The sequence below is a fragment of the Artemia franciscana genome, chromosome 4, assembly GCF_032884065.1.
Source record: "Artemia franciscana chromosome 4, ASM3288406v1, whole genome shotgun sequence".
In the NCBI taxonomy this organism is placed as follows: Eukaryota; Metazoa; Arthropoda; class Branchiopoda; order Anostraca; family Artemiidae; genus Artemia; species Artemia franciscana.
Window position 1 is genome coordinate 51,139,474 of NC_088866.1, and position 9,848 is coordinate 51,149,321.

The window sequence follows — 9,848 nt, forward strand, 5'->3', positions numbered from 1 at the left end:
AAAATTAAAATAAAAAATAAACAAAGAAAAACTATTAAACTATGTTACATATCAAGTTTGAATTTTATGAATCTGTTTTACTGGTCTAACATACCAATTGTCCCACTTACAGGTTGTTTTCCTTATACCCCCAATATAAACTAGATCTCCGTTGCCTGTGCAACGGGAAGTGTTGCAGCAACTGTGCCCTGTTCCTTAGGGCACAGTTGCGGGGCAACACGTGCAACTGTGCCCTACGGGACGCAGTTGCGGAGCAACAGTCTCCATTATGTCCTTCAGAGGACATTTTTCTAATGCGGCTTCGATTGTTATCTTGAAGCATCTTTGATATGGTTTTATTTCGAGCTCCTACTAAACTGAGTTTGGTAAAATGTTTAGCTGGTCCAGAAATAAACGAGAAAAATCGGAACGAGATTGACTTTTCTGGAATTATTTCCGGGAAATCTGTAAGAGCTACAGAATTTCATGCTACAGTTCTCGAAAACATCAATAAAAGTTCTATATGAGTTCATAATTATTTTATCTCTAAAACGTTTACTTCCGAAACTAGGGCCGTCTTAACTTGACGCCAATTCGAAGTATTATGTTTCGAGACGCACATTTCGGGAATTATTTCCGGGAAATCTGAAAGAGATACGGAAATAACGTCTTATAGTTTTCTGCTTAACTTTTGATGGTCTAAGCTAGGAAATTATAAAACAAACCAAATTCACCAAAAAATTTAAATTGCCCCGAGGGCATGACAAAACTTCCAAATAGAAAAACCCAAAGAAGGAATTTTATTTCGGAGAAACTATTGTAAGCTCCAGTTGTTAGGAGATCGAGACCTGTCGAACCGCGTTGGAAAAAAAATTCTAGCTGGTCCAGAACAGAAGTTACCTCTAGAACGTCGAAACTTCGGAAATTATTTCTTAGAGAACGAAGCAACTTGGTATATAGAACACTTCACTTCTTCTTGCATACTTTTCATAGCACTACTCGATAAAAACATAAGAAACATCAAAATCGAAAATTTCAGAAAATTCCAAAAAAAAATCGGAACGAGATGGACTTTTCCGGAATTATTTCCGGGAAATCTGTAAGAGCTACGGAATTTTGTGCTCCGGTTCTCGAAGAGACAAATGAAAGTTCTACATGAGTTCAGCATAACTGTATTTCTAACAAGTTTATTTCCGAAGCTAGGGTCGTCTTAACTTGACGCCAAACATCGAACGCAGAGTTTCTAAGAAAAAAACGGTTTTATTTTTTTTTTATGGAAAACTGTTAGAAATTTTAGGAACTTCTCTGGAACTTTTTTACTCTGTTTCATGTTTCCCTTCCCTCTGAAAAATCTCAAATTTTTAACTCTTACCACTTCGGAGCTACAGGTCGCTGATCACGGTGAAAAAAAAAAAAAAAAACAAACTACGAAAGCAGTAGTGTTGCTCCGCAACACAAAAAAACTATGATAAATTTAAAGACATTGCACACAACCTATTGATGATGATTCATAATTCCTAGCGCTTTTTCAAATGAACAAATCACATGGAGTTGACTTGATCGTGAATAACTGCTAATTCTGAATTGCATATCCTGAACTGACTGCGGAGTTTCGGTAAAAGAGTTGATGGAACTTTCATGCGAACTGCTCGGTTTTGGACATATCGAAGGGGAGTAAAACGGCTGGTTGAAGGACCAGCAAATCTTGAAGATTCCTTCATTGGTCACATGTCATGAATAGTGTCAAAATTGAATCGTTAGGGAGGAGTCTTTTGCATCTTTATATGACTCCTCGTTTCGTGGAGCAGGATGATCTCGCTTTGTCTGGTGTTCAACCCACATTGGATCTGAAAACAAATGAATTCAAAGAAGATGTAGTTTTGTACGTTTATCATTGCCTCTCCTTTAAAGATAAAAGTAGAGTGAGTCTTCACATTTTGCGCCATCAAAATTGATTTCTTTCGTTTTTGAAGCATCGAAACTGGGAAGCTAGGCATCCGTCCCCACCTCAGTTTTTTCCTAAATCATCCCGGAACTCCATACGAAAGATTTTAGATATACATCCTTGTTTTGTTCCTTAAATCAAACAGTTCGTGGTAAACTGTAAGTGAGGAGCGACCCGACTCAGCAATAACTGAAACTCTAAGAAACGGAATTTTTATACCAATAGTAGATTAAAAGAATTTATTTTTTATTCTGTTTTTAAATATTTAAGTTTTATTAAGTTTAGTCTTACCCATCAAAGGTTACGAGCCTGAGAAAATTTGCCGGATTTTTGAAAAAGAAGGGGGAAACACCCCCTAAAATTCATAGGGGGAATCACTCCGTCAAATTCAGCGTATCAGAGAACCCTGCTGTAGAGGTTTCAAGCTCCTATCTTTAAAAATGTGGAATTTTGTACTTTTTGCCAGAAGAAAGATCACGAATGCGTGTTTATTTGGTTTTTGTTTTCCCCACGGGGATCGTATCGACCCAGTGGCCCTAGAACGTTGGGAGAGGACTTGTTCTAATAGAAATTAAAAATTCTGGTGCCCTTTTTAAGTGACAAAAAAAATTAGAGGGTAACTAGGTCCCCTACCACGCCACTTTTTTTTTCCAAAATCGTTAGATCAAAATTCTGAGATAGCTATTCTGTTCTGCATAGTTGAGAGGCTTAATTACTATGTCTTTGGAGATATCATGACTCCCCTCCCCCACAGTGCCTGGGGAAAGGTCTTTAATTATTGCACCGGGATAAATTCCCATGTAGGGAATATTCCAGGGGGTGAACTTCTCAGGGGAAATTGTATACTGGGGGAATTTGCCAGAATTCCTGCACGAAATTTCTCTATATATATCTTGCTTTCTCTTTACTGACTCAATTTTACGCATGGAGGTGTTAAGGGTAGTTGTCGGGGTAAATTTTCACTAGGATTGAATTTTCAGATGATATTTCCGTGGGGAGGGGATTTTTCCGTGGAGGCGAAGCTAGATTTCCTGACGTTATTTAAAAAACGATCAGAAATTTAAAAAAAAACAAGTTTTTTCAACTGAAAGTAAGGAGAAATAATAAAACCTAAAACGACCAGAAATTATCTCGTATATGAGTGGGGTTGCTCCCTTTTCAACACCTCGCCCTTTACGCTAAATTTAAATTTTGTCTTAATTCTTTTCGACTCCTCAGGTACATGGGTCGTTTAAATAGAAGAATTTTAGTAACTTTTTAAAATTTAGTAACTTTTTACTTTTAATAAAAGTAACTTTTTTTCAACGCCATCTAGCGTCTAGTGAAATTTGATATTTTTTAACCCTAATTAATTAGCCACGATTTGCCCTCGTCAAACCTAGGCCTAGTAATATGTACTACGCCTAATTATGTTAATAAGGCAATTAGGCATAACCCTTTGCCATCGTATTAAAATAGGCTAGGCCTTATATATTTCTTTTAAACAGTTGGTTAGTCTACGCTAAACAGCCAAATACTTTATTTTTAAGACTTACACAGAGACTTCGCCTTTAAGCTATATAAATACACGGATCAGGCCCAAAGAGCATGAGAGACTATGAGTTTTCAATACTATTTTGTTAGGCCTTTACCAATTATCCAGTTCGACTTGAATTTTTTCTACTTATTTAAAGACATTTTAATGATTTCGCCAGCCACTACGCTGTGTCTGACGCTAGTAGTTTTCAACTCCTATCTTTTCATGTTAAAGCGCCGACGTTTCCACACTTATAGTTTCCCATGCTCTTTGAGCGAGGTGTTGAGGAGGGGGCAACCCCCTCGTATATGTAATAATTTCTGTCCATTGCAAGTTTTATTACTGCTCCTTACTTTCAGTTGAAAAAACTTGTTTTTTTTGTTTAATAATCTTTAGACTCCATAAGATTCAGAAAGCAGTTTTATGTTATATTGCCTTTAATAATTTCCCTGGATTTTATCTGAAACAAAACGATATATATAATTTCCTTTAACATGAAGGTGTAAGCACTAATCTGAAAGTCCTAACCTCGTACTCTAAAGGATTGTTGTAAATGCCTTTTGTTCCAAATAAAATCTCTGGAAATTCTTAAAATGCTACCTTGACTGAAAACATAGATGGTGCTTGACATAGATCAGACAGATCAAATTTAAACACGAATGCGCACATAGAATGAAAATGATGCATTTATGAAAAAAAAACTGAAGGAAAGTTAAAGCAACCCAGAAAACTTGTTGACCATAATTTTTCACATATTATGAAATAAAAATTGTTATTAGCATGTGTCCCTCTAGAGAATCCAACCACTAAATATTTACCAATAGCAGGTATCCATTTGGCAAATCCTGCAAATGCGAGTGTGCATATTGGCAACCACAAGCTTTGTAGAATTGGCAGAATCTGCCAAAGGAAGATGCAGTTTTTACCAACGTTTACTTTGTACAGACTGGATTTTTACTGAAATAATTTTTGAAAAAAATGCAGATTAATTGCTGCTAAAAGAAAATTAAGCTGTAAAGCCTCATCTTGATTGACTTCATTCGCCCTGTCACACTATTTTTTGGAGGTGGATCATTTTTGGACAGCCAATATGATTTAAAGGGTATGATGGACTGTCCAATCAAAGCCGGCCCTGCTAGTGGCAGAGTGGATGATGTCAATCAAGACGAGACTTAATACTATAAATTTGTAGGTTACTGGTATCAATTATCCAACTTTCAATGAAATTTTCTACTTTTCTAATGAAGTCGCCAGACACTACAATGCACGTGATGCCAATAATTTTTGATTGCTATCTTCCCGTATTAGATTACCGAATATTCAATGATAACCTGTCATTTTCTTGAGTCAGTTTTCGAGGTTACTGAACAATTAAGGCTAGAGAAATTAGATAAAAAATTTGTCTCGGAACTTCTCTCATAGTAATCAACTGGAATTGCGCACATGTAGGTACAAGCAAAATACATTTATCTTCCATGTTGGTAGCTAAACTCTGGGAGAGAAAAAATTTTTACTTTGGGGAAGAAAAACTCCGCTTCCCTAAGGCTCCGTTTTTCATCTGTTGTACCAATAGCCCGAAAGAAAATCAACCAATGAAACTGCATAAACTTTTTTTTTGAACGCAGCAAAAAAAACGGGATCTTCAATTGATGTTCACTCCGTAAAACAACAAATGAAAACGTCAGTGAAGACAATTTTCATATTTAAGGTTTCGAAGTCACAACAGATTCTAACTCCGTACCAAGAACCAAACAAACAATTGAGAGGTTCGCGATATGAAAATAACGTACGCTATCTTCGCAATTAGACACAATATTTGAGAAAAAGCGTAAACCTCATGCGTAAGAGATAGAAGCTGAAACTCGAACTATTAGGAGAAACGTACTCTCCGTTCCGTGCTTAGGTCAAAGAGTGTGGACAAACGATTGCCCATCCTCGAAAACGATTGTGAAGAATCCTTGTGATTTACTGGACCAAGAGTGACGAGTGCTCAGATGAGTGCATACTGAATAACCAGTGGTGATCAACGAGAACAGAATGAGATGAGTGTACTGGGGGCATATGATCCGAATGAATGAAGGACGTCTCCAGGATAGTATATGTTGTTGGATTCTCCTCCCCCGTCTTCGAAGTAGTGGAATACAGTGAATATTAGGTTGATCCCGAGAAAAAGAGGGAACAAGTCTTGACTAAACTCAACAAGCTCTGGTCCCTGCCACAAGATAGGCTGAACTAGAGGTCTACAGTTGTTGCCTTACCGCCTCTAGGCGTGAGAGAGACTGGCTTCTCGAGAAAAACGCCACTTTTTGGCATTATGAGATTCGTTCATTAGCATATTGGAACAAACATACAATAGAGAATTCCTATAAATAAATCGCTGCGTTCAAGGCCGAATCACTTATTTTGTCGGTTTAAAATGTTCGCTAATTTTAACTTGTGAACCCTTGAGCATTTAAGGAAATTCACGAATCCTTTTACGTGACTCAAGGAAGCTGCTTGCTTAATCGTGAAGTTCATAAACCTTTCGAATATGTGTGCGTTTTTTTTTTGTTTTTTTTTTATAGTTCCCGTACTGATTGCCGTCAGAAAAGTCGTATCTTTCTTATTCTTGAGTTCCCTGCAGAGAGACAATACAAGTACGGCGAAGCTCGCTGTGTGAGTATGAATCGGACAAGGCAAGCACAGATAATTAACTCCTAGGCTGACACATTCCACGGCCTTGGCTGCCATGGACTATGTTGCTCTGCCCTGTTGAAACTGTGTTGGCAATCATACAAAGGCACGACTTTATTCAACAAAAAACTAACAATAAATCTGAAAACAATTCCTTTTCTTTAACAATGAAAACAATGTCGGTTAAAATATTTATTGTAAATGTATCAAACAAAAAACTCTTCCTTAATTAACAGGATAGCTCATCACAGGCCCTAAGTATAACTTTGGCTTAATTTTGCAGCTTTTACATCGACAATACCAATGTAAATTTCCGCATTAAAATAAAAAAAATCGCCCTTCCTTATCGTCAAGACTGGCAGACTGCTTATTCTGGAATAGATAGCGAGGATATTTACCTCGAGAACTTTTTCGGAATAATAGTTACCGTAAAACTAAAAAATTTATGACATTAAAAAAAAACCCTTTAAATGACACTAAAAAAACCATACATACAACCAGTTTCAATGCCACCAATAAATTGTCATCATAACCTAAAAAAACACAGTAGCGACCAACATCAGTTGCAGAATTTTAATTATTTTCGGCAGACTGTCGCTGTTTTAATAGAAATTCTGTTTAGAAAAACTCGGTATTCCATTTAACATCTAAAAACATTTCCAGAGGTAAGAAAGAAGAAAAAGAGGTCTGAACGAAACTTAATCAAATCAACTGCTGCTACTGAAAAGGTGTTGGCATAAAGAAAAATGGAGATTTTTTGGCTCTATCATGGCATTGCTTTGTTTAAATTATAGAAAACAGTATTCCTGTTCATTATTAATGGTATACTCTGATCTATAATTAGATCCTAATAATAGAATTTGCATTTGGGTTCTTATTATTGTGTTCAGAATCGCTCTCAAAAGCTATGAGGGGCTACGTCATTCACATATGTATTTTTATTTGACCTTCAGACTATTTTGAACAAGAAGCTATTTCAAAATTTGTATCGAATGTTTTTGGACAAAGTGCAACTAAAAAACGCATGAAAGGGGTTTTCCATTAGTTTTCGTAACTGGCAATTTTTTGCTGCGTCTTGACGCCAAAAAAATCTTTTGTACCGAGTCAAGTTTCTGTAAAAACATCCTGATGATAGAACTTTCATAAATTAAGCCTTTCAATAGTTCAGTCTTAATTTATGTCGCTTCATTTCCTTGAAAGTTACTCATATCGTATGACATTCTCTCTATTGTGGATTCCATAAAAAAAAAACTAGTTTTTTTAACTGAAAGTAAGGAGCGACATTAAAACTTAAAACGAACAGAAATTACTCCGTATATGAAATGGGTTGTCCCCTCCGCAATCCCTCGCTCTTTACGCTAAACCTTTTAATTGCTTTAAAAAGCAGAATTGTGGCAAAGAGTCAAACTTTAGCGTAAAGAGCGAGGCATTGCGGAGGGGACAATCCATTTCATATACGGAGTAATTTCTATTCGTTTTAAGTTTTAATGTCGCTCCTTACTTTCAGTTACAAAAACTAGTTTTTTTGTATGTAATTTCTGAACGTTTTTGAATTAATGCATGTTTGATTTTGACTCTCCACACGTAAACTATTCAAATGAAATTTGCATATTAATTCCTTTTTTGGCTAAATGGCTTTCTCTTAGTTTTGATCATACGATTTTGAGAAATATGGGATGGGGAAGTAGGCCTAGTTGACATGCAATTTTTCGGTTACATAAAAAGGCAACTATTAATTTTAATTTTAACGAATTTTTTTATTAGCAAAAAATATACGTAACTTTAGAATTAACTTACGTATCAACTTTTATATTCTTTAATTTTTATTATGTATATGAGGGGGTTTGTACCCTCGTTAATACCTCCTTCTTTACATTAAATCGTAAGTTTTGTCCCAATTCTTTAAGAATGACCCCTGAATCAGAAAAGCCGTAGAATAAATAGTTGAAATTACTCAAGATACTTTAGCATAAAGAGCAAGGTACTTATCTCCTCCTAAATACCTCGCTCTTTAGGCTAAAGTATTTTTAGAACCCCTCATATGCGTAATAATCTCTGTTCGTTTTAAGTTTCACTGCTACTTCTTCCTTTCATTTGAAAAAAACGTTTTCATGTTTATTTTTCATTGTTTTCTTATAGTAATGCTAGAGAATCCTGCGCCCTTTTCATTGAATTTTTCTTCCCCCATGACAGATTCCTCCAAGGAAAGATCCTTCAACATAGCCCCCTCTCCTCAGCCCCACCCCCAAACAAAATAAAATCCCCCTGAAAACGTCTGTACACCTCCCAATAACCATTACTATATGTAAACACTGGTCAAAGTTTGTAACTTGCAGCCCCTCCCCCAGGGATTGTGGGGGAGTAAGTCATCCCCAAAGACATAGTTATTATGGTTTTCGACTATGCTGAACAAAATGGCTATCTCAAAATTTTGATCCGTTGATTTTGGGAAAAAAATGAGCGTGGGAGGGGGCCTAGATGCCCTCCAATTTTTTTGGTCACTTAAAAAGGGCACTAGAACTTTTCATTTCCGTTAGAATGAGCCCTCTTGCGACTTTCTAGGACCACTTGGTCGATACGATGACCCCTGGGAAAAAAAAACAAAAAAAAAACAAACAAATAAACACGCACCCGTGATTTGTCTTCTGGCAAAAAATACAAAATTCCACATTTTTGTAGATAGGAGCTTGAAACTTCTACAGTAGGGTTCTCTGATACGCTGAATCTGATGGTGTCATTTTCGCTAAGATCCTACGACTTTTAGGGGGTGTTTCCCCCTATTTTCCTAAATTAGGCAAATTTTCTCAGGCTCGTAACTTTTGATGGGTAAGACTAAACTTGATGAAACTTATATATTTAAAATCAGCATTAAAATGCGATTCTTTTGACGTAGCTATTGATATCAAAATTTAATTTTTTAGAGTTTTGGTTACTATTGAGCCGGGTCGCTCCTTACTACAGTTCGTTACCACGAACTGTATGAAAAGGATCCCTGACAAAATTTTAGCTTTCCTCTCAAAACTTTAGAAAATACTCGACAATGTTTCGGATTCTTAAAATTGTCAGAACAGTGGAAAGAAATTTCAATTATACGCGAAAAATATTAGTAAAACAATATTAAGGAAAATTAAACTTGTATTTCTCGTAGGCAGAATGCCCATTATTGGCTATTTTGAAATTAGGTAAATTAAATTAGAAAATTAGGTAATAATAATTATGTTTTTTTTTAACGCATTTTGGCAAAGAGGAAAAAAAAGAAGATTCTGAAATGATTTCGAACAAGGTTTAAATATGGCATAAGAAACATTGTACCAGCAATAAATAAATGACAAACACGAAATGAGAATATTGCAACCTGAAAGGTAACTAGAGAATGACCGCCATCTGCTTCATCAAATTTTTGCATTTTAATAGATTACAATATACATGTCCTGTCTGCGAAGGGTAATTTTCAGGTGGAAATTCTAATTAATACGCATTTATTTTAAATTTAGTACAAATTAACCGCGAACTTGGAAAACATTTATTATCTAATGCCTTAATACGCATTATGGTAATTTTAATGATTAATTAGTAAAATATAAAACAAATGTGAGTACTAATACCTTAATACTTTTCAAGCCTCATAAATTTGGTCATTTGCCTCCATTTTTAATACATAAAATACAAAACATAAAATATTCTAGTTAACCGTCCTGTCTAAAAGATGCGTCCTGTCTAAAGGGGAAATACTAT